This window comes from Leptonychotes weddellii, chromosome 9, assembly GCF_054177405.1.
Source record: "Leptonychotes weddellii isolate Sample4059 chromosome 9, ASM5417740v2, whole genome shotgun sequence".
Lineage (NCBI taxonomy): Eukaryota > Metazoa > Chordata > Mammalia > Carnivora > Phocidae > Leptonychotes > Leptonychotes weddellii.
The window spans coordinates 102,281,031-102,302,841 of record NC_138377.1 but is presented as its reverse complement, the minus strand read 5'-3'; the positions used below and the strand labels follow the sequence as shown (position 1 = coordinate 102,302,841).

Genomic DNA, 21,811 nt, shown 5'->3' with positions numbered 1-21,811 from the left:
TTGCCTGGGAGCTTGCCGGCCCAACCTTCTAAGAGGCATTCACAAGGGAGGTCTGGAGACTCTGAGAAAGCTCTAGGTGGTTCACCAAGAATGAGTCAGGTCAAAGTGATCAAATCCTTTGTCCTGACAGGGCACGAGGGTGCAGGGTGTGTCTAGGTTCCTTCGAGACTTTGCACCTGATGTTGGTAAGACCAGGATGGTGTCCCGAGGCTCAGTGACGGGGCCAGGACTATGACTGACTGATCAAACAGCTGTCCCCAAGGGAACTGACTCATGGATTACTGTCAGTCCAGATGGATGTCCCTACAGCTATGCCACCAAGCTCTGTCCCTGCTCTTCCAACATTTTTATTCTTGGATTAGTCAAGATTCCTTTGGGTACGAGTGACACTAACTCAACTCCAACTGGCTTAAGCAAAAGAAAAAAAAGAGAGGGGGCGGATTTATTGGCAGATATAACTGAGAAATCCAGGGATATTTGGACTTCTAGATCTAGAGGCTCAGTTGTTATCATGAGGACATTGTCTCTGTGCTCTGTGTCCCTTGGTGTTGGCTAAAGCTGTCATCATACCTGGAAGCTCCCGTGTTATATCCTACCAGCTCCAAGTCCAGAAGAATCAGAGCTTCTTTCCACTAGTTCCAGTTCAAGTGTAGAACACAGTCTTATTGGGTTAGCTTGGGTTGCATACCTAAAGCTGAAGCCATCATGGTGACTGGAAGTGTGTGGCCCTCTCGTTGGCCAGGCACAGGTCACATGGCCACCTGGGGCTGGGAAGGAGTCAGCCCTACTACAAGGATTGAGAGTGGGAAGGGGGAGGTTCCTCGGGGGAAAATCAGGGACCCTTTCCTGAAGACAGAGAGATGGGGTACTGAGCAGGCTGACTCCAGCTGGGCACACAGTGCTTTCCATGAAAGAATATGTGGATGCCAACCTGAAGGGCAAGGAGCTGGAGACTGGTAAAGGGGAGGTCCGGGAGACTCTGGAGGGAGAGTGCGTGGTGGGTGCCTAGTGATGTGAATTTGCCTCCCTTCAGAAGCTAAGACAGGACTTGGATGGGATTTGCTGCCAGCCCCGCTGGTACCTGGGCACTTGGTGGGGAAGCCAGGATATCCAGTGAGTGCAGAGCCCTGAGCCACCTGGCCTCGGCAAAACAAAGACAATGAGCATTGGAGAGCAGAAGGGACTACAGTGACCGTCTGGGTAAGGAACGGGAGGCATTGTCATTTAGCTCTGATGGAGGGTAGGCAGGGAAGACCCTGGATTTCTTTCCAACAAACGCTGACCAAGCCCTGGCCCTTTAAAGCTAGGGAGGCAGAGAGAAGGCAGTAATCACAGACACAAGAAGCCTCCATTTTAACACAATCCTTTATCAGTTGCAGGCCTTCCATCCCATCAGAGGCTAGAATTGCTGAGTCTGCCCTCCTGCCTCAGATGAGCTCAGCACTTTCCCTGCACACACAGGTCCCTGTGCTGCCCTGTCTGGGAAGGAGGCTGGAGCTCAGACCTGGGGCTCCCCGCCCTGCACGCACCCTGCTGCCTAGGCCAGTGTGGTGGGGCAGACCCCACCAGCTTCGCCTGGGGTCTGGCAGAGCTCAGGCTTTTCTTCATGCAGACTCTGCCTCTGGGAAAGGCCAACACTTGCCAGCACTCATGATGAGCCAGGCACTGGGCTAAGTGCTGTTACTCGTTTAATCCTCAACAACCCACGAGACAGATACGATGATCACTATCCACCTTCTCCCTGTTTTAAGAATGAAGAGACTTGAGACCCAGAGAAGTTAAGCAAATTGCTCAAGGTGGCACAACCAGCAAATAGCAGTGGGGTCTGAACTTCCAAGACCTGGGTTCTTTACATCGTACTGTGTCCCTTCCTGCTTCTGTGCCTCAGTCCCACCATCTGCACAATGGGCAGAACATCACCTGTGTGCCATGCTGCCAGAGCTGTAGGGAGGATCGCACAAGATCGTAAAAGACAGAGCTTGAGAAAGTGCCCTGTAAGCCAGAGCCCTTGTCCTCACTGCCACGGATGAGCAGAGGGAGGCAGGAGCCCCAGAAGATCCGGGTAGACAGAATGTGTGGAGGAAGATGGTCAGCTGTGTCTCCCACTGCAAAGTGGAGGAGGAGGAGGGGAATGGCCTTTAGGGGTGGAGATTGGGGCCTTAAGTGCGGAGGCCTGAGGGTGGAGGATTTTAGCCATCAGGGGAGGAGGGAAGAAGGGAGGGTGGGGAACAGAGCTACTAGGAGAGAGCCTTCTGATGCTGAGGAAATGGGACATGCTTGGGTCAGAGTAGGGGCTGCCTGGAGGAGGAAGGGGCAAATGCTTCATCTCTTGGTTCCAGAGGCCCTGCTGGGGGCAGCTCTATGGCAATTAACCACTGTCTCCTCACCACGGTCCCCTGCAATACTGGTGTGGTGCCCATTTTACGGAGGAGGAAATTGAGGCTCAGAGAAGCAAAGCCACTGACAGATCTCCCAGCTTGGGGAGCGGGGGGTTGCGGGGGCTGGAGTTCACACAGGGCAGAGCTGCCTGCCCACTCACTGTCTGTGGTTTGGGATACACGGATATTTGGGATATTTCTGTACACTGTCATACAGTTTTCCAGTGCTTGAGCATCGAGCCCTCCATTGGAGGGCTCAGGGGTTCCCAGGGCAGGAGGGAAGCCCCCTTGGGGTCATCACAGCCTTACATGTGACCAGCAATATCTCCCTTAGCCCCTGCCTTCCCCCAGAAGAAGGTTCAGGAAGGTTCAGAGGAAGAGGCCCAGCAACAGGAACTTTGTCCAGTCACTGCTCTCACCAAGATGACAAACTGCTTCTTGAAGTGGTGAGCTTCCCATTCCTCAGGATGTGCAAGCAGAGGCTAGATGCTGTCTAGTCCGGGCCACTGCAGCTGGGATGCTGCCCTGCATGTACATCATGCCTCCAATGCCCCTCCCGATTCTTAGGGAAGCTTCATACCGGATGATGGAATTTCTAGAAGGCCAGGTTGCAGGAATTGGGGTGGGGGTGGGGCTGTCCCAGAGCCCTTCCAACTTCACTGTACAGCCTTCTCTACTTCTGTGTACACATGTCCCTGTCCCAGGTTGTCCCTGGACATAGGCTGGGCAGGTCCTCATAGAAATAGCCAGCACACGCTTGTGTGCGCCCATGGCAGCTCTCCAGAGCAAGAGCGGAGAGAGAGGCCCAGGCCTGTGGGCCCAGAGCCACAGGAGCTCGTTTGTGAGCTGCCTCAGGCTGCCTGGGGCTCCCTGGGACACCTCCTGCCTCCTGGGGGTGGGGGCAGCTTCCGGAGGATCAGCACACCCCACGCAGGAGACATTTGGGGCACTTCCCGACTTCACCGACTGTTTCTGCTTCCAAGCCCTGGGCGGCTGTGAATTTCCTTCCAAGTCTCAGTTCCGCAGACGCCAGCTTTTGGGGCCAACTGGTGGTTACCCGGCAACGCAGCAAATATTTGGGCCAGCCAGGCTGGTCTGTGCCCCCCATCCTGGGTTTAGTGAGACCCTAGAAGGCATGCAACACTGTGGGCTCAACCTATTTTTTTTAAATATCGGGGCACTAAGTAAAAATAACTCCCCTGGGCAAACACCTTCCTGCTGACCCCTTCTCAGGGGCTTTCTATTTAGGGACTTGGCTGGATAACTGGGGGGAACTGGCAGAGATAAGGTGGGGATGGGACGAGAAGGTAGCATGTGACAGTGGAAGGAGGAAGCATGGGCTTTGGGGTTTAAGCCTGGCTCCCCAACCTTTGGCAGGTGGGAAGGAGTGGGCCCTTCCCCCTCAGATCGGCTCTGCCTCCCACCCCCGGAGTTCCCCAACCCAGTCCCTGGCCTACCGTGTCCTCCCCTGCTCCACCCCAGCTAAACGGGGCTCCTCCCTATGACTCCCATACTGTGCCCCGACTGCCACCGCACTCAGACATCCATCTCTTTCCTGGATCCTTGGTCCTCCTGGCTTCTCCAATTCAACCGCCATAGGGGAGCCAGAGAGCCTGCACTGAAGTGCACCTCAGATTCCCACGTCAGATCCCGCTTGGAATGTCCCCTGCAAGCCCCGCTGTTCTTACCCGGGGCCTGCCCAGCCTCTCCGCACAGCCTCTCCACCACTCCTCTGCTCTGCCAGTTGCTATCATCGAAACCAACTTTCCTCCCAGCCCTCGTGGGGGCCACTCCTCTGGCACCACCCACCCCCTCCTCCCCACCCTCCTGTGTCCACCTGGCTACCCCCAGCACCTTCCTGACCATGTTCAGCCTGGGTTAGCTCCTCCGGCATCCCTGGCCCCTCCCGCCCTCCTGCTGGTCCTGTTCACCCGCATTTGGAGCACCATGGGGTGGGGACCAAGGTAGGACCACTGCTAGCCCACGCGGGGCCTCTGTGCGAATTGGGGAGAGACGTCCTTCCCGCCAGGGGGACGCAGCTCCAGGCCAGGGTGCAGGGCATCATGAGTGCTGCCTGGGCTGGACTTCAGCCCCTCCCCCTCTCCCAGCCGTGCACTGCGACCCTGAACTTGGCTTGTCTCGGCTGCCTCCCCCAGGGCTGGTGCCGCCCCTTCACAGCGTGGGGACTCAGAGGAAGTCTGTGTGCCCAGCCTTCTGCCCTGAACTGGTCAGGTCTCCTGCGGAGGGCTTACGTTTTCTTCTCAGCTGTGGGGGCTTTCTGCTGTGTCTGTTGCAATAGGGCTCTCACCAGGGTGGGGCTCCCCACTCCGATCCGGCCGGGCTCTGTCTGGCACTCTCTCCATCTTTGTAGAGGTTCGTTCTCATCAACTGAATTGATTTCATTCCTGTTCTTGTTGAGATTGCACAAACAAAATCGGTGGTTGGAACTGACGGGCTGTGTGTCCAGGATATGGAGGGCACTGGGAATGTGAGGCAGGAGGGCGGCTAGCTCCCATGGCGGGGCAAGGCAGACCCTGGGACCCAGCCGCTGTGGTCCAGGGGCTGTCCTGAGGCAGAAGGGCCTGCGGAGGGGCTGGGGCCCGGGGTCTGCTCCACCTCCCCACCCCCATCCTTTCCTGTTCCAGGCTGCAGTTGCCTCCAGGGCTCCTCTGGGAAGAGTCAAGGCCTCCAGCCTATCTACCCTGTCTTTGGGAAGCAGGCACCTGGCTCACTGGGGCACCGAAAGGGATGACACTCACTCATCAAGGGAGAAGGCTAACCCTGCCAGGGTTCCTGTCACCCTCAGAGAAGAAAGCCCTGGCCCTCACAGTGGCCTACGTGGTCTTCATGATTTGGCCCTCTGCCCTCTCTGGCCTCGGGTTTTCCACTCTCCCCCTCCCCTGCTCACACTGCTTCTACCACGCTGGCATCTTTGATGGTCCTCCAACATGTCCGACACACTCGCACCTCAGGACCTTTGCACTTACTGTTCCCTCGATCTCAGATTCTGTTCTCCCAGACCCACAGAAATCACTGCCTCACCCCCTGTGCACCTATTCTCAAAGGCCAGCTTCCCAGGGAGGCCCTTCCTGACCACTTGCATAAACTGCAGCCCCTCCCAGAACCCCCAGGTTCCTGCTGATTTTCTTCCACAGCACCTATCACCACTGAAAATGTAATTTATTTTACTTTCTTACTTGGTTTGGTGTTGGTCTCTCCTCTAGAATGAAGCCCCAGGAGGTCAGGCACTTTTCACTGCTATCCCCCACCCCATGCCTGGCAGAGGGTAGGCAGAATGGAGTTTGTAGAATGAACGAATGAATGACTAAATAACCACAGTGATAAAAAAAATAACTGCCAGGTATGAGAGCAGTCGTGCCCACCCTATGCACCCCTTGTCTCCTCGAGTCCTGCCAACACCCCACAGAGTGAGAAAATTGAGCCTCAAGAGCTTAAATGACTTCCCCAGGGTCACTCAGCCAGTGGGTGGTTGAGCCAGGCTGGGGGGAACCCGGTCCCCGAATGCACCCACAGTGTGGCCACTACTGCAGGAGGGGTACCGCCTCAGCTACTGCCATCTGCAGGCACACTTGGCTTTGGCCTTGGCATCATCCCACTCTACCTGCAGACCCTGACGTTCCCGACCAGCATCGACCAGCGACGGGCCAGGGCCTTGGGCTGGGGAGGAGGTGGGAGGGGATAAGCGAGCATCTGTCCTCTGTGCCGGGAAGCCCTCCTCTCTGGCCCCTGCAGGGTCACTCCATGCGCGCAGGCCTCTGACGTCCTCCCGTGGCTGGCCTACATCGGTGCTCCACTTGCAGCTTCCCAAGAGCATGACTTAGAAGGCACAGCCTTTCAACTCCCTGCTGCCCGGCCTGCCCCCCCACCGGTCATTTCAGCAGTCCATGAAATATTTTCCAACTCAACCTCTTTCTAAATCTACTTGTCACTCTCTCTTCTCCTATCAGCCCCCAGCCCCCATTCCCCACCATCCTCCGCCATGGCCTCCTCCAGCAGGGCCCCCAGGGAATGTTGTATATGAAATTATTTTGGGGGCGCCTGGGTGGCTCAGTTGGTTAAGCAACTGCCTTTGGCTCAGGTCATGATCCCGGGGTCCTGGGATCAAGCCCCGCATCGGGCTCCCTGCTCCATGGGGGGCCTGCTTCTCCCTCTCCCACTCCCCCTGCTTGTGTTCCCTCTCTTGCTGTGTCTCTCTCTGTCAAATAAATAAAATCTTTAAAAAAAAAAAAAGGGGGCGCCTGGGTGGCTCAGTTGGTTAAGCGACTGCCTTCGGCTCAGGTCATGATCCTGGAGTCCCGGGATTGAGTCCTGCATCGGGCTCCCTGCTCGGCAGGGAGTCTGCTTCTCCCTCAGACCCTCCGCCCTCTCCTGCTCTCTCTCTCTCTCAAATAAATAAATAAATAAAATCTTTAAAAAAAAAATTATTTTGTGAAATCCAATAAAAATTTTAATCAGGTCAACATCATTACAGGAAAAAGAAATGATGGATCTTCCGTGGTGCAGAAAAAATGTGAAGAAAGTAAACCCCCACCAATCCACCCATGCGTGCAGTCACGTGCGCTTGAGTCCATGTGCGTGCACCTCCGCTGAGGCATGGGGTACCCTGCATTTGCACACATGTGTGCGTGCTCCTGGGGTTTGTGTACATCAGTGGCAAATCCCTGGAACCCTCTAGGTCTCGGTTTTGCCATCTGTACAATGGGGAGTTCATTGCTGAACTCAAATCCCTACCAGCTGGGAGACCCCACAGGCCGGGGCTTGCTCACAACTGTGCCCAGAGTCACATCACATGGTGGTGATGACTGCCTTGCCCCACACCGCTGACAGAGACTGTCTCAGAGCATAGATAACTGAGTCTAATGCCCCAGCCTCCCTCCCCAGGCTCACGGCACAAACGGAAGTCTCTATGCCATACGTCTAGATGTTTAAATTATAAATCAAGCTAACAAATTGTTAAACATGTTCTAGGCTCCTACTTTGACAAATATACCTTCATAGCAGCTTGAAAGGCCAGGTTCAGATATAGAATTCTCGGGAAGAGCCAGCCCCCAGACTCTAGCCCTGGGCCCTGGCCAGCGCCCCCACCTCCCTCTACCCCTGGCTCTGTCCCACCCTGAAAAGGGCCTTGCTCACATACAGGGGGACAGACAACCTAGCCTGCGAGGCCACGCTCTGTCCCCATCCCATGCACAGAGCCCCTGGGATGACCCTCAGGCCCTGAGTGTGGACATCAGAGACATGGTGCCCTCTCAGAAGGGTGGCCCAGGGAGGAGGTCCCTCTTGGCAGGGTTCCAGGGCCAGAACAGGCTGTCTAAAGTGCAGGGCTCAGGGCAGGAGCCCCTCTTACCTGGGTTTAGGGTTTAGGACCCTGACGTCTATGGCGTTGGCTCAGCAGTCTGCCCTTAGGCCCCTCTTTCTCCACACTTGTCTTCCGAGGCTCCCTCCATGGCTGGCGTACAGCATTTACGGGGCGCACACCAGGGCTACCCTGGGCACACAGGCATGGCCCCAAGTGGACAGGAAGCTTCTCTGCATCCGCCCAGTGTGGTGAGCTTCCTCACTCAGGGATGTGGGTGGAAGCTGGCCGTGAGGAGACAAAGGGAGAGGGAGCCCCAGCCAGGGCACTCACGCTCGGGAGCAGTTGGCCCTTCTAAGACGGTCAGGGCGGATGTGCCCGCGGGAGAAGCTATCAGCGCCCCAGCGGGCGTTTTGTGGGTACTGTAAGAGCCCTGCTCCAAGGCGACTCCAGGCTGCCAGAAACGCTCCCTGTGTACAATTCTGGAAGACAAATGTATTAACCCGCTGGTGCCCACTGCCCCTTCTGCAAGGAAGAGGGTCCTGAACGTAACCAAGGGAAGACATAGCCTCCCTCTGATTCGTTTCCCTGTTTGTAGCATGCAGTAGTGACACTGGCCACGCTGGGGTTCCTGGGGCAGTTATAGGGGGCTGCATCTCTGAGGTGAAGAGGGGAGGGCCAGAGGAGACCCCCCCACTCCCTCCCTTCTCCACCCCTGCCTCTACCTCCCCTCCTCCCCTTCTGACATTTACAGGTGCCTGTCTCTCCTTTCCTTCCAGATAACGCCTGCACCTCCATCTGGGCCAGCAGGGCAGTCTTGAGGGCAGGCCTGGGAAGCTGCTTAGCCTGACCCTGTCTGGGGGTGGGGGGCAAACGTCTAGAGTTCCTGCCCTATCGAAGGCTGATAAGAGGGGAGGGATGGGTGGGAAGTAAAATAGAGCCAGAAGGATTGGGGGGAGGCTCCCCCTGCAGGCACAGCACCTCTCTTCTCCCTCCTCACCTTCTCCCAGGACTCCTCCACTGCCCCCCAGGATGAAGAGGCCTTGACCCCACAGTAATCTCCTCAGCTTTTCACTAGACGTTCGTTCTGTAATCGGGGCCTGAGATCGCTCAGTGTCCTACACAGCCCGTCTCTTCCTGGCCCTGTGGCCTCCCCAACAATCAGGGTCTGGGATGAAGAGGGGGCAGGACTTGCTCTCTGCGGATCCCCAGACCCCTGGGCAGTACCCTGCAGGCCTCCCTGCCCCATATGTCCAGTGGCACAGGCTGGTGGCACGCCTGGGGCCTGGGGCCAGGCTGAGAGGCATCGGCTGTCAGCCCTGGGAATGTCCTCAGCTGTGCCCAATGGCCGTCCTAGTGGCTCTGACCACCTGAAGAATAATCAGTTACTCATGCTTCTGTTTATGGGCCTGGGGCTCTACCAGGGACTAGGCCTGGGCAGTCATGAATGACCCCATAGCTCAAAAAATGGCTTTAGGATAGTCAACAATGTTGCCAAAGAAGGAAGGAAATCTTTATTGAGTGTCTACTATGTGATGGGCACTGAGCTACTATTATCTCATTTAAAGTTCAAAAAACTATGCCCATGTTACAGGTGAGCAGATTAAGGCTCAGAAGTTACATGACTTTCCCAAATGCACTGTGTGGCAGATGCCACTGGGCCCTGCCCATGACCCCTTCATCCCATGCATGGCGACCCCCCAGCTTCCCGTGCAAACGTTTGCGAGTCTTCGCTAAGAGCTTCCTCTGGCCCAGGAGCTAGCTCAGCCCACGGGTGGGGGACCCCAGCAATGTCAGCTACTATCTTTCCTGAGAGTGCCTCAACCAGGGGACACGGGTGGGTGTGTGGGGGGGTGGATAACTACTCCAGCTCCTCACCCCACAATAACACAGCTCTGAGGGCATGGTCCCTCAGGGGTCCCTGGGCAGGCGAGACCCTGGTTGCCCACAGCAGTGAGCCACGTTGGCTTCCTTCTCTTTGCCCTCACTTCCCTTCTCCCCTCCCGGTGCTTCCTGGGCTCACTTCCCAATTAAACTATTGCACTCAAATCCACTAGATAAATAAGCAACATCTGCCAGACTATATAATGGTTAGATATCGAGAAATGCTAGGGAGAAAAATGAATCAGAAGAGTATAGAAAGTGTCAGTGGTGGTGGGGGTGATGGTGGGGCTGGAAGGGGAGGGCCGCACTGAGGAGGGGACATTCGAGCAAGTTCTGAAGGAGGTGAAGGAGGAGGTCATGTAGGTCCTGGGAGAAAGCAGATCCGGCAAAGGGAACAGCAAGCCCTGAGGCGGGTCCTGTAGCTGAGGAGGTGGGGGGCTAGCAGGGAGGAGTTGGGAGATGTGAGGAAAGGGGATGGAGGGGTCATGCAAAGGACTTTGGCTCTTGCTCTCAGAAGGTGGGAGCCACTCAGGCACTGGGGAGAGGAGTGAGAGGACCTGACATGTGCTTTGACAAGTCACCGTGGCCACTGAGGGGAAATGAGGCGAGGTGGCAGCCCGGAACCCGCCAGGAGGCTGCTGAGCCGGTCTTGGTGAGGGAGATGGCCCGGGGTTCCCGACGTGAGGGCTAACCTGGCGGGAACTGGTGATCACTGGTGGTAGGGAGGTGGTTTTATGTCAGACATGGACACGTCATCATGTCATTAAATGGTCACTTGATGGGAAATTTATTCTGCTTTCAGTTAGTCTCAAAAGCCTTCTGGAAATATTGAGAAAGTGTCAGTTGGTTCACCTTCAGCACCTCTAACTCTTGCAAATCTCCTCCCCTTAAACAAAACTGACCAAAATGACAGGCCTCCGACTCAAAGACTGCTGACTTCCACGACTAGTTAATATTCTAGAATGGGGTTTCATTTTTATCACTGTCATTGTATTTGGTTTTACACGTACCTTCTATTTATGAAAATTGAGACCAGATTTTTTTCTGAAGTTCCTAGTAGAAAGGTTTTCTTTTAATTTTATTATGCATATGAGAGAGAGAGAGAGCATGAGTGGGAGGGGCAGAGAAAGAGGGAGAGAGAATCTGAAGCAGACTCCATGCCAAGCAGACTCTCAAGACCCTGAGATCATGACCTGAGTGGAAACCAAGAGTCAGATGCTTAACTGACTGTGCTCCCCAGGCACCCCTGGATAAATATATTTTAAAAGAAACTTTTCTGGGGCTCAGGTCATGATCTCAGGGTCATGAGATGGAGCCCCATGTCGAACCCTGCATGGAGCCCCACATTGGGCTCTGCTGAGTGCAGAGTCTGCTTAAGATCCTCTCTTCCTCTGCCCCTGCCCTCCAGCTCTCTCTCTCTCACTCTTAAATGAATAAATAAATAAATCTTTTTTAAAAAAATAAATAAATAAAATAAAATAAATTTATCAAAGTAAAAAAGTAAGTTGGCTTAAAGAGTATTAGAAAAAGAATACAGATAGTATAGCGGTTCAGCAAAAGTCGTGGGTAGAACCTGAAAGCCTGTGGTTCGGGAGTCTCCTAGCTGAGGTGGGGAGCCTGTCTGCAGCTGTGCACTGCCTCTGTACTTCCTGGACGCAAAACGGACATGGATGTGCCAAGGCCCTGTGGCCCTGAGCAATGCTTTGCCCTTCCCGCTGTCCCCAGGTCTCTGCGGGGCCCCCAAATTCCCACAGTGCCTCCCCTGACCAATCCTGCTCTCTCTGCCCCTCCCCCACCCTGCTCTGGAAAGAGCGGGAGGCGGGGCAGGGGGCAGGGGGAGAAGGCATTGGTGTCCGGAGGAAGCTGGGGAGGACTTCAATTACCATGACCGTCACAACCCTGAGCCAGCCTCCTGCTCTTGCCAGCCCCTCGGGAGCTGAACCACCGTCACATTTTCTTAGCCTTCTCTTCAATCTCAACTAGCCCTTTCTCCACACATGGCCCGTACATCATCCTTGAAGGTTGGCACAACCAGAAGGGAGGGAGCAAGGGGGGGAGTGGCCTGTGGGGACATCCCCAGGAAAGAGGTTTGTTTTGGCCCCAGTGCAGCTGTCTTGAGGCTCCATTCAAGAAGGATGGGCCTGGACAGCCACCCGCCCAGCCTTGGGGTTGGCTGGAGCCCTCCTGCCCTGCCCAGAACATGTGTGGTCAGGGTCAGGCCGGCTGAGCCTGGGGCTGACCATTTGGAGTGGTGTCATGGTCACCGCTTGTGACCCCATTGTCCTGCCCATCCATTCTGCACACAGTGGTCCTGGGCTCCCATTCTGGCCACTCTCCTGCTCATGCATTGGCTCCCTATGACCTACAGATTTGGATTCAGAGCAAGCACACTGAGTATCTTCTGCTCTCCAAGCAAGATTCTGGGTGCTTCCATAAATATCACCCCTTTTGAAAGACTCTTCCAGGATTCCAAGGCTGTTTTGGCATCTCCATTGGCATTTTGGCTAGAGAAGATCAGACCTCTGTTGCCTGCCTGCCTTTGCTATTCCGGCTGTTGCCCCTGGGCCCAGGCCCTAGCCTCCCTCAAGGTCAAAGCCCCAATGCAGAGTTCAGGTTCTTGTCCTGAATCCCCTGACTTTTCCACTTGGGATGGCCACATCCAAGAAAGACCAGGAGGACAGGGGACATGCAGCCCGGATACCCAGGTGCATCCCCTTTGGCTCTTCTCCAGCTGTGTGAGTTCCCCCCACACCTTTCTCTCCAGCCAGGACCCATTCTGGCCTGGCCCTGCCATTGACTTACTACTACATTAATCGGGGATATGGGGAGTGCGGATGGACACTGCACAGACAGGCCAACTTTAAACCCCAGGATTGGCTGGCCTGGCCTTGCCCACCTGTTCCTTTGTCTGACTCTCCCCCAGCCTCAGCATCCTCACCCTCTCCAAACCCTCCCCTGATGCCTCATGGGGCCTTTGCCACCTGTTACACAGGGGCTGGGGCCATCTCAGCTGGTTATCAAGGTCCCAGATGGTTCCTTGAGGGCTTCTTCTCCAGGTTTTGTCAGATAAGTTGGGAGGAGGGCACTGTCCCTTCATGGGCCCAGAACTTGACCTAGGAGCCTGGGTTAGTGAGGAGCGGAGAGTCAGGCAGGCTGTCCTACCAGCTGGGTCCCTTCTCCCTTGGAGGGTTAGGTGCCTGGGTTGCCAGTTTCTTCTGGGTTCTGACTGAAGGTCCCCACTGCTCTCGAGCCCTCCTCTGGGATAGCTAGGAGACAGTCTGTCAAATTTCTAGGGTGTTCTGGAGCAGCCCTGCCTGGATATCAGGAATGACAAGGAGAATTCCCAGGAGACTTCCTGCCCTAAGGAATTAGAGTGCACCAAGGATCCAAGACCAAAGGTCAAGAGGGTAGGCAGTGGGGTTGTGGGATAGTGGTGGGGAGACAACACAGGAAGCCTGAGGAGAAGAAAGCATGGGAGCTAGGGTATGAGCAACAGCAGAGTTTTACCAGAATATTCCAAATCCCTAGAGTCAAGGGTTTAGACATTCACAGCAGTGTATGACAAGGACACGCAAAGCAAATAGGTCCCAACTATGGTGCATCTGGGAGGAAAATCCTGGGATGGCCCTGGGTCAAGGCAAATCAGTTCAGACCATATTCTACCCACAGCAGGGGCAGTGGGGAGGGGTGGGGGAGGCAAGGCAGTTAAAAAGTCTTCATATGAGACACTTCTAAGAGATCGATGTTCTTCTACACTTCCTTTCCATGCATCTTCGCAACACCCGCACTGGAAGAATTTAAGATGTGACGATAATCCTAAGGAGTGAAAGAGTCCAAGAGTCCATGGCATGGGCATGAACCTTCCCAACTCTTGAGGCCCCAGTGTCCCTACATTGCTGGCATGTGTCAGGGGGCCCATTCTCCCTGGGCTTGAGAGAGAGGATGGGGCATCACCATAAGATGCCTATGGTGTTGGTTCTGAGCTTCAAATGTTTCTGAAGGCCAAGCACTTACGTGTTTGGACAGTACAGCCTTTGTCTTTTTAAGGGACAAGGCCATTTTCCTTCTTCACTGGGGTGGGCCAGGCCTGTTGGAGAACCAGCCGTGGGCAGTTGTCCCTAAGGGAGATTATGGCATGATGGCGGCAGTGGGCTTGCCAGGAGGAATGAGGGCGGCTCCACTCATCAATCTAGTGAAAGGGAAGGGGCCTGCCTCTGGGTAACACCTACTCTCTGGGGAGACAGGGCGGCCTCTGGTTTGGGTCTCTCTTCTCTGCCCCACCAGCAGACCCCCAAGTTTAGAGCAGCAGCTGCTAGGTGTGGAAAGAGAGGAGTGAGCAAAGGATGGTCTGGTTTCTCCTGTCTGCTAATGTTCCTTCACTCCTCTTACCTGCCTAGACCCTCCAGGTCCAATTTCCCAGGGTCGGGCTCCTCTCCTCCGCATTCCCTAGAGAACACTTAAGGTGGGGAATGCATCGCTTATATTCCTCCCTGTGGTTTTCCTCCTACAGGTCCCCTTGCTTGAGTGGGCTCAGACTGACCTTGAAGCAGGAACTCCATCCTCTCCTTTCTCGTGGTGTTTTACCAGCACACGGGGTGAGGCTGTTGAAGGCTGCGCTGTCCCGCACGGAGCCCCCGGCCATACGTGGCCACTGAGCACTTGACATGGGGCTTGTCTGAATCCAGATGTGCCCTAAGTGGAAAATACGTACCAGATTTCAGAGACTGACAACTATAAAAGAATGTAAAATAGCTCCATCGTTTTTAATACTGATTATATGTGGAAATGATACTATTTTAGATGCATTGGGTTAAATATATATTTAAACTCATTACACCTGTTTCTTTTTTCCTTAAGTGTGGTTACTTACTAACAATTTTAAGTTGCATGTGTGCTTGCACTGAAGTCGCGTGTGTGCTTGCACTGAAGTCATGTGTGTGCCTTGCACTGAAGTCGCGTGTGTGCTTGCCCTTGTGGCTCATGTTACATCGCTGCCAGCCAATGTTGATTTAAGGGCAGGCTTTCAGACGTCCCTGATCACAGAGCTGTCCGTGCAGGAGAACTCAGGGGGCTTGGAGGTGTTGACGGCGGGAGCCCTGGAGGAGTTTTAGCCTCTCACCTGAAAGCCAGTTCTGGGTTTGCGAGGAGGTACCTGAGGGGCGGTTGTGGCAGGTGTGGGGCCAACCAGGAGGGGGCCTGGGGTCTCTGGGGCTCCTGGTAATGGAGGTCACAGAGTCTTGGCAGTGAGTTCCCAACACCGTGGCGCTGAGTGCTTAAGGCTCTGGAAGAAGCAGCACTGGGTTTAAATCCTAGCTCCACCATCAATCAGCTGGTGAGACCCGGGGCTCTGGGCCTCAGTTTCTTCATGCTAACATGGAGTTAATATGAATACCTCCCTCATGGGTGTTTGGAAGATTAAATGGGTTAATGCCGGTGAAGGAGAGAATAGTGTATGGCACGTGGTAAATGCTCAGCGTGCAGCAGCCTGGGGTATCAGAGCCCAGAGGGGAGAGGAGAGAGGAGGTAGGTGGGTGGGGCAGGCCAGCTTGAGAGCCATTTCTGCCATGGCCTCACTGTCCTCAGTTTCCTCCCTGTCACATGAGGGCAACCAGACCGGGGACGGCCCGGGGTGGTAATGGTGGCCCAGGAAGCTCGCACCCACCTCCTGATCCTCTTGCCCCTCAGGGGCCCCACCATCTCCCCCGGAAAGCCTGTGTGGAAGACTAGAGTCCCCCTGGGGCCTGGCCGGCTGGGGAAAGTGACCTTGAGGCCTGGGGAGCAGGCCAGGCTGGTGAAGGGCTAATAGCTGGAGGACCCAGGAGCCTCGACTCTGCCAGCCCCTTGGAAAGCCTGGTCTTAACACCGCTGGAAATTCTTAAGGTGGGATTTCGGTTTAATTACATATTGATTAAATGGAACAAAGGCACAGGGGCTCCAGGGAGCAGGCTCAGTGAGTGCCTGATGGAATTTCAATCCTGCTTTTTTCCTGCCTCCTACTCTCTTAGAGGCTTGGAGCCCTACCCGCTGCGGAGGCCTGAATTTACATGGGCCCTGCTCTGCGGGCATCACAGCCCCTGCCTTGGACAGAGGGGCAGCACGTGCCCTGGGCTCAGCTCCCTGCCCCAGCTCCAAGCATTCCCATCTACCCACCGTTCCCAAACCCTGGTCAGGCCCAGAGAAGTCCTGCCCAAGGTCACACCCAAGGTCAGAGGGAGATCTGGCACTTGAACTTGGGTCTCCTGACCTGGCCTGTCCCTGTGCAGGGTACTACTCTCTATAAGGCCCTGGGTGGCATGGGGACCTGCTCTGTCTTCCAGGCTCACCACAACTCCACAAGAAGTGCCCAAAGATGGTCCTATTCAACAAGTATTTATTAAGCACCTACTCTGTATAGGTTCTGTGCTAGCACTGGGAAGTGAGTATGCTATGGTCTCTGTCCTTCATGGAGCCCTCAGTCTGATCTAGGGGACCAGGTGTGGTCTTCCTATGGAGATGGCATCTGGCCTGAAGCTTAGAGGAGAAGAGGAAGTACCCAGGCAAAGGTGAGGAGAGAGGCAGAGAATGGGAAAAGCATTCCAAGGAGAAGGAACAGCATGTATAAAGCCTTAAAGGCAAAGGGAGGCACTTCGGTGGGCCAGAGGAAGCTAGATCATAGAGTGTGAGGCCGAGGGCGGCGGGGACGCGCCGGAGGCATGAGCTGAACCCATCGCAAGAGAGCTGTGCTGGACGGCGGGCTGTTACAACATCCTCCCCACCCTCCCCCAATGCAGGAGGGAAATTGACCTCAGCCCGGGGTAGGGGAGTGGCCAGTCTATATCTTTACCAGTGAATGATTGGCTCGGGGATGGGCATGTGACCCAGTTCTGGCCATTAAGAAGTGAGGGGAGGTCCACCTACTTGGATTTCCTGTTTTGTGAGTACATTTGATTAGGTTTAAGGCAGGGCTAGTTTGACATTTTGTTACTTTCGGCAAAAACCATCCTGGCATATATCCCTGTAGACCACAGGAAGGGATTTTGGACTTCACTTTGAGAGCAACGGGGAGCCACTGAAGAATCTTAACATGAAAATATTATGGATATATTGGCTTAAATAAACTATATTAATAAAATTAATTTCACCTGTTTCGTTTCACTTTTTTAATGAAGCTACTAAAAATCTTAAATTACCCGTGTGACTCACATATCCTTCTATTGGATAGGTTGCACCAGACCAAGGATTGACAAACTAGGACCCATGGGCCAAATTTAGCCAGCAATCTGTTTCTATGCAGCCCATGAACTAAGAATCATTGGTGCATTCTTAAAGGGTTGTAAGAATACAAAGACGAATGTGCAACAAAGGCTGTATGTGGCCCATGAAGCATAAAATATTTACTTCCAACCTTTACAGAAAATGTTTACACAAGACCCTAAGATTGACAAAGGCAGGAACTTGTCTGGGTTTTGTTCTTCACTGTCCCCAGTGCCTACAGCTGGAGGAGCACTGCCTGGCACACAGTAGGTGTTGAATTAACATTCGATGAATGAATGAATTGTTCCTACCCCGGATGCTGCCCCACCAGCTGGCCTGGATGCCCTTCCCCATGTACCCCACTACACAGCTAAACATGAGGGCTGTGGGTTGGGGGTGGGGGCAGGAACAATACACTCCGGGCATGTGCTGCTTCCTCCCACCCCTTCAGAGGCCAAAGTCACCTCCATTATTCCTGCTGCTCTGTCATCCTTGCTTGGGGGCAGGGGAGGTGGACAGAATTCACCCACCCCTTAAATCAGAGAAATCCAGATCCCTATAAGGGACGAATCTCTTGACAGAGAGAGGGAATCAGCGTGGGCCTGGGCAGCTGGGTTTGGATTATTTCTTCTTCAGGGTCAGTTCTTCTCTGTCAGTGAAAGCCAAGGTGGCCCAGAGCCACAGAGGCCCAGAGCCACCAGGCCCAGAGCCACAGAGGCCCAGAGCCACCAGGCCCAGCTGACACGAGGCTCTACCTGCCCTGCACAGGATGCTGTGGCCTTGACAGATTAGAAACTGGGGCTTAGCGGTCACGTTCTCATGCTTTAAGAGAAAAGGTGTGTCTTGATGGTTTGTTTTTGGCTCCTCTGTGCTTTGTTTTTATTCCTTTTTTAAGATTTTTATTTATTTGAGAGAGAGCAAAAGGAGGGGAGGGGGGAGGGGCAGAGGGAGAGGAACAAGCAGACTCCCTGCTGAGTGGGGAGCCCAACTTGGACAGGGGCTTGAGCCCGATTCGGGGCTTGATCCCTGGACCCTGAGATCACGAACTGAGCCAAAGTCAGATGCTTAACCAACTGAACCAACCCAGGCACCCCTGTGCTTTGTTTTTACATTCCTTGCAATAAAAATGCTTCTGACCATCTTCACCCATTCAGTATATGCAGTGAGAAAGGAGAAAGGATTTTGGTGGCTTTCCTTGTCCATTCCCAATGCAGAGAGAAGAAAAGCGAGAGAACGTGGCCCTTGCTGGGGCAGCAGAGGTAATGGTGGGATTGCCCTGGAGATGCTCAAACCACCCCTCAGAGGGGGTCGGCTTGCTCATGTGGGAGGCAGCATGGTTTCATGGAAAGTGCAGACCTTGAAATCAGACCTACGTCCTAGTGGGCAATCACTTTATCTTTCTGGACCTCAGTTTGCCCCCTCTGGAATGGCTTATGGTAAGTGTTGCTATGATGATCATAGCAGTGGTTGAGCCAAGTGCCTGACACACAGAAGGCCCTCCATAAACGGCAGTTGCAAAGGATTATCTTCATTTAGGAGACAATTTTCCCACCAGGGGCCAGAGAGGGAGGGGTCTAGAGAGCTTCTACCTGCCCAGTGTAGCCAAGAAGGTCTCTAGCCTGGAGAGGCCCCAGTACAACTCGTCTTGGAGCCAGAGATGATGAGGAGGTACCAGTGTGAGAACCACTCTCCGGTCTGAAACCCTCTCTCCCAACACCTTTGTCCTGGCTCAGAGCTCCTGGGATGCCGTAGCGAGAGGCTGGCAGCATCTGCACTTTTCTTCCCTCTTTTATTTATTTGTTACATGGGCTGTAATTAAGGAGGAAAAATCTGTAAAAATTAAGTGATTCTGAAGGTGCTGAGCAGGGACTTGGGAGAGAGGGGGGAAGGGATTGGAGGGAGGCTATGTCCTTCCTTCTTGCCAAGGGCTCTTTGGAGAAAAGGTGCTGGAGGAAGCTCCTAGAACAATTCCCCCCTTGCTTCTTCTGGAAATCCAACAGAGGAGTGCACCTATGTGTGCCTAGCACTGGGTGAGACAGACCTGGACTCTGGTCTCTCAAGTAGATGTAGCTGGTAGGGGAGACAAACACCTAAATAGACAACCACACCTCAGATGACAGAGAGAAGCTGGGGCCCTGTCCTGACCTCTGCTTTCTTCTTGACTTGCTTAGGAACAAGCCCTTCAGGGCAATTCCTCATGGAGAAAGTGGGCTTTCTTTTAAATTTGTCCAAGACAGGGGCACCTGGGTGGCTCAGTCGTTAAGTGTCTGCCTTTGGCTCAGGTCAGGATCCCAGGGTCCTGGGATCGAGCTCCTCATCGGGCTCCCCACTCGGTGGGAAGACTGCTTCTCCCTCTCCCACTCCCCCTGCTTGTGTTCCCTCTCTCGCTGTGTCTCTCTCTGTCAAATAAATAAATAAAATCTTAAAAAAAAATTTGTCCAAGACATAACCTCTCTTGTGGGTGGTTCCCTTAGGTGGCCCCAGAGAGAGGGACTATATAACCCAGCCTGGGATGGGTGGTGGTCAGGGAAGCCTTCCTAGAGGAGGTAACACTAGCACAGGGGTTTGAAGGCTGCTCAGGAGTTTAGCAGCCTGGAGCAGGGCTAGGGAAAAAGCAGAGTTGAATTTCCAGTCAGAGGAAGTAGCATGTGCAAAGCACAAATCTGTATGCAGGGGCTTGGGGTGGGGAGTGGGGTGGAGGAGTAACTAGAGAGGTGGAAAGAACCAGCCCAGGTGGCCTTGAATGCTGGCCTCAGGAGCTTAGGAATCTTGGCCTGGGGGCACCTGGGTGGCTCAGTCAGTTGAGCGCCCATTGGACACTTGATTTCAGCTTGGGTCATGATCTCAGGGTCGTGAGACTGAGCTCCAGGTCGGGCTCTGCACTCAGCAGGGAGTCTGCTTAAGATTCTGTCTCTCCCTCCCCCTCTGCCTAACCCCTCAAATAAATTAATAAATCTTTAAAAAAAAATCTTGGCCTGTAGGTGATGGAAGCTACAGCGCTGTGTGTGTAGGGGGGGGGGGCAGGGAGGGGCACTCATGCCCCGATTTATAGGTGAGGGCCCTGAGATGTGAAGGCCTTGCCCAAGTTCCCCAGACTGTGGGCTGGGGCTAGAAGGCAGGCGCCAACCTCTGCCTACCTCTAATGACAGTGTTAATGACTTCAATTCACTTAAGTCCATTAATGAGCCTTTATTGAGCAGAAGCAGGTGCCAGTGGTGAGTGTGTGTGAGCTGCCATGTGGGCGCTCCAGAGCCCTGCCCCCAGAGAAGATGGCCATCTGAGTCATCCTGGACAGCAACCTGGGAGGCCAAGATATCTCCTCCTGCTCCCTGTCACCACCCCTGGGCTGCAGTGCCCCCACATGTCCCTCCAGGCTAGTGAAGCCTTTATTCAGGAAGTAGATGGCAGACAAGGAGGTGGGCCATCACTGTAGTTGCTTATGACCTGCCTCTGCCTCATCCCTTTTGGGGTCCAACTTAGACCTTGGGGAGGTGACAGGATGTGTGGCAGCACCGGCCTGGCTGATGCAAATGTTCCTTCCCACCAGGTGGAAGGGTGCAGAAGCAGCCATAGCAGCAACCGGAGGAAGAAGGAAGGTATCCCGGCACCCAGAAGGAGCTCCCTGCCCAGTTTCCCCCCTTCAGCTCCCAGTGCATGTTGGTGTGGAGTAAAGAGGGCCTATCGGTGGGCTCCCTGAAGGAAACCTAGGAACATTGGTTGACAGAGAGGGCCCTAGAGCACAGGAGGACCTAGCTGGAAAGTAGCGCCTTAGCTCAGCTTATAATAGGAATAAATCATACATATGCATGAGGCCTCATGACTATGCATGTCCAGAAGAAGCCTAAATGTTCCAAGGGGCTGGCTCAGCTGAGCTTGGGACAAAGCAGGGATCTCTGGCCCCAACATCCCTGTGGCCCTAGGACTCTGGCTTATGTGGCTGACAGTTGTCAAAGCAGCTGGAGCTGGAACCAGAACCCCCCAGTTCCTGCCTTGGTTCTCCTCATGTCTCCTGCTGTGAAAATTACTGCCCTGCATTAGGCCTCAGCTATCCCATCTGCAGAATTGGGATAAATTTCTGCTCAAACGCCTTTGGGGATTGTGCTGAAGGTCAAACCCAGGCAAAAGCCTTCATTTGGATTGGATTCCCCTGGGAAGTTCAAGAAGAGTCTTTTAGAGTCAGGGGTTGCCCAGCACTCGCAGTCAAGGTCCCAAAGAAGCAATGCTACAAAATTAACTCCTTTCACGGACTTGAATCCTGTGGCCCAGGAAGGTAGAGAGAGACTTGACCAAGGTTACATACACTAAGGGATTCTAAGCCCCGTGGCCTGGCCCTCGCCCGGGTCAACTTCAGTACCGCGGACAGGGCTGCTTCGGCCCAACCCAGGCACCTGCGCTGTTCACTGTCATTTCCCCAGGGCTTTCTGAGCCATTTGTTTTTATGTCTGTCTGTCGGGCAGCCTGCGAGCAGGGCTGTGAGTATAAAACTGACAAGAGGCGCTGGCGGAGTGTGGAAACTGTCAGCAGAGCAGCCGCGTGTGAAATTAACATGATATCGAAAGCGTCAATGTTTATTTACTGGAAATATCTGGACAGGATGCAAAGCAGGCCTGCAGCTGCTGCCTCAGGGGTAAGGGTGAGGGTCACCCCTGCCCAGTTCTCTTTGCCAGCTCCCAGGCCCCGCTAGCAGAATCAGCCGACCCCCTTGTTAAGACTTCCACTCTCTTCTTGACTTGCTGAGGAACAAACTCTCATGGAGAAAGTGTGGTTTCATTTAAGTTTATCCGAAAGTTATCTCCCTCATGTCCCAGAGTTCCAAGGACGGTGACCAGGAGCTGGTGAACAAGGGTGGGTCCTTGTTCTCCATGGCAGTCCTCCCCCGGCCCCAGCCGATTTGACCAGGTTGAGGTCACCTGACTATAACTCGGCCAATCAGAGTGTGTCTCATGGGAATTTAAAATCAGAGCAGAACTATTAGGTTAGCTGCAGGGAACTGAGATTC

General features: G+C 54.2%; 1 long non-coding RNA gene across 1 annotated transcript in view; it reads right to left on the bottom strand.

The window, feature by feature from the left end:
• The window catches only part of LOC145723227 (uncharacterized), an 80,414-nt gene extending 66,120 nt beyond the window's left edge, over nucleotides 1-14,294 (bottom strand). Inside the window, exon 1 of the long non-coding RNA XR_014148148.1 lies at nucleotides 14,120-14,294. This is a non-coding gene — a long non-coding RNA (uncharacterized LOC145723227). The remainder of the gene's footprint in view (nucleotides 1-14,119) is intronic.
• Nucleotides 14,295-21,811: the final 7,517 nt, after the last annotated feature.